This window comes from Eretmochelys imbricata, chromosome 13, assembly GCF_965152235.1.
Source record: "Eretmochelys imbricata isolate rEreImb1 chromosome 13, rEreImb1.hap1, whole genome shotgun sequence".
Lineage (NCBI taxonomy): Eukaryota > Metazoa > Chordata > Testudines > Cheloniidae > Eretmochelys > Eretmochelys imbricata.
In genome coordinates, this window is record NC_135584.1 from 592,228 (window position 1) to 595,601 (window position 3,374).

Consider the following 3,374-nt stretch of genomic DNA (forward strand, 5'->3'; position numbering starts at 1 on the left):
ATATCGGTCAGCTGATCACAGCCTTTGATGACAAGTCCACCCCAGCTCTGGGATCAGGCCTTGTGGAGGTGCCAGACACCACGCATCATCAGCAAAGCCAAGCCATGCAATCCCCTAAACCCAGCATTTGTTTTTTGTTTTGTTTGTTTTTTTGGCAAGTTTGCCCTAGAGTGAAAGTCCCTTCAGGTTTCCACAGAAGTGGCTGACAGAAGGATTCTGTTTATATTTCAGGGCGAGAGCAGGGGGCTTTAGGAAAAATCACCAGAGAATGTGAGCCACCGGTCCCCCGAGTACCAGCACAGTGTAGTACCAGGAAACATAGTACGGTTAATTCGGAGCTGCCTGGCAAAGAGCAGTGCTGGACCGTGAGAACTGGGGTCAATGAGGTGGGAAAGCACAGGCTGTCCAAATGCCGTGGTCCACGAAATGGCATTTGAGGGACATGCTGAGTATCCCAGGGATGTCTTCAGATCGGTGACATTCTCAGAGTAAATCCCAGCTAACGTTTCGGAGTCCTGTTCAGCAGGGCACACAAGCAGCTTCTTGTGCAGCTCTGGCTACAGCAGCTTCTTATCGGCTGATGTGGGAAAAATCAATGTCGTAATTGATACATAACTGATAAGGCCTCCCAAGGTTTGTCATAGTCATTGGGTTTGTCCTCATAGCCTAGCCACAGTCAGTGTTTTCTATCCCAGTTGCCAGTTCCTTGGAGACTGTGTTTGATATAAATGTATGTGCATGTTCATTTTATACTGTGTTCTGTTTTCCAGCAGTTTGTATTGCCCTGAGCTGCAGAGGAAGCCCCATGCTGTGGTTTGGGGACAGGCTGAAAGGACATGTTAGAAAAATAATACTCTCTGCCTGTTGTTCCTAAGACAACAGGTTCCCCCTCCCCTGCTGCAGCCACTCAAGGCTCACATGCTCTTGAGCATCTGTCTCCCCAGCTCAGGTGTTTTTGGGAGACTCTCCCAAGCCAGCCAGAATTCAGCATTTAAACTTTGAACAAGCAGAGTTGCTCGTCTCTCTGGGTCTCAGTATGGCTGCAAAGGCTGGGGGAGCAGCCCCTATCTTGGTATCTGTGCAAGTCTCTCATGTCGTGGATGCCACATGTTGTCTTGTTAGACCTTTACTATGATTTTCCCCTACTGATGTTAGAGAAGCAGCCAGATAAATGGCCTGTTTCGTTTACCAGGCAATCAGAAAGGCTTTACTCGGTAGCTGTTCTTCCTGCCCCCAAAGCACTGCCTTTGACCATGCTCAGTCACTCCCAGACAATGCCACCAATCCAGGAGTAAGAGAATGGAGAAAGGCCTCTCTTTCCTCAGGAACTTTTTTGTGTTTTCCCTTTGAGACAATGAACCACTCTACCCAATCACCTGCTGAACTGGCCTTTGCTCTAGGAAGGGCCTCATGCAATTGCCAGGGATTGTCTAGCAGAGGATGCAGCCCAACAGGGTATGTACTCTGAATTACCAAACTGGCTTCCAATTGTGCATCCTGGACCAGCCAACCCCTCCCCAACACACACAACCTCTTCTGCATTTTTATTTTTAATTCTATCTGTAAATGCAATGGTCTGGAACAGCCCAGCTCAGCTTCTGTCTGGGATCAGGCTGCAGAGGTGCCTAGGCAACACTGCTGGCTTCACTCCCACACCACACTGTGCCCATAAGCACCCCCTACAGGAAGGAGCTGGCAGACTGTTTGGATGTTTGATGGCGTCACATTGCTTTTTTCCCTCTATCCAAACAAAATCAGGAGGTTGATTTTCTCATCCTTGTTATTTTGTCAAGGTCTTTTTAGGACCTGGAAATAAATTATTTCCTTGTCGTCTAGCCCGAGTCTGATTTAGTTTATCTTGTTTCATTTCCTTTTCTTGCATGGTATTTTTAATGTGGTCTTCAACAGCTCACCAAGGGGGGCAGGGCACCCAGCAAGCAGGAGAAGAATCCTGTCATGCAAGCTATGGACACACCAAGCCCAGGCCATGCTCCAGCAGAGAGCAGTCTGCAGAATCAGTTTGCTCTCTGTACAGATTTCCAGCAACAGGCCATTGCTTGACTGGATATTTCCAGCTTTTTATTAAAATGCTCCTCAGAAAAAACTTCTCCCAGAAAAAGGTCGAGTGATGACAACAAAAAGCGCCTGTCTCACTCCAGCTCTTTGGGAGGAAGAAGCCCTGTTGCCCTGGAGTGACAGCGGGTAGTCAGCGTCGGTTGTGAGTAGTCGATAGCACACGTCTGCCAGGCATGTTGCTCCACGGGAGCCACTGTAACACCGGGAGACAATGGATGGTCTGTTGCTTCATGAAGTGCATTTCCACCAGGCCGCCTGCCTGTCCTTGGAGTAATTTATTCCTTCACTTTTTGAGCCTCAGAGACAAATGTGCATATTTGTACTTCTGAGCTGGCTGTGGGCGCAAGCCAGCAATTGAGTGCAAATTGATTTCCCCCTGCAGTTCGTTTTGTGAGTGCACCCAAGGGTACCCGCGTTTTGAAGTTGCCAGTTATGCCCGCAATGGAGCGTGTGGACCGTTTCCCCTCTGTTCTGTGGACTGCCTTAGGCCTCCTTTGCTAGCCTGGCCATGTGCATGAGCCACTTGGGGGGTGAAAAGTGCCACAGAAGTTCTAGGTTTCAGAGTAGCAGCCCTGTTAGTCTGTATTCGCAAACAGATAAGGAGGACTTGTGGCACCTTAGAGACTAACCAATTTATTTGAGCATAAGCTTTCGTGAGCTACAGCTCACTTCATCGGGTGCCTTCAGTCGTGAGCTGTAGCTCACGAAAGCTCATGCTCAAATAAATTGGTTAGTCTCTAAGGTGCCACAAGTCCTCCTGTTCTTTTTACAGAAGTTCTAGGTACTATTACTACATCACACCCGAGGAATTGGAGCAGGGTGGATCTGTGCAGCCGTGGAGACACATGTATCATTTTCACCATCAGAGCTTAGTGGATGAGCTTCTCAGGCTCCATCCAGAGGTGAGTTTGGAAGGTTTGAGCAAAATCCTTCCCCTGTGCCTGAGCAATGAGAGTGTGTGTAAACGAAGCACCTCACTGTGTCTGCCGCCACAGGTTCCTGCCCCCTCACGCTGGCACTTGGCATGAAAAAACATTGTTTTTTATAACAATGTTCCTCAGAAAACGGTTGAGTTTTCTGTCTTAATTTGAACAAATGATGACAACACAGTGCGCCCTGCACTGGCGCAGGAGGGACATCCCTAAAATGCTGAATGTGTGAAAATTCCACCCTTGGCCGCTGACCTTGCGAAGGGATCCACCTGTGCAGAGTCCCAGTGAGATTTGACAGAGACAGACGGGTCCAAGCAGAGGATCTCTGTAAAATCAGAACCTAAAAATGTCTGGGGTGGGGCTGGG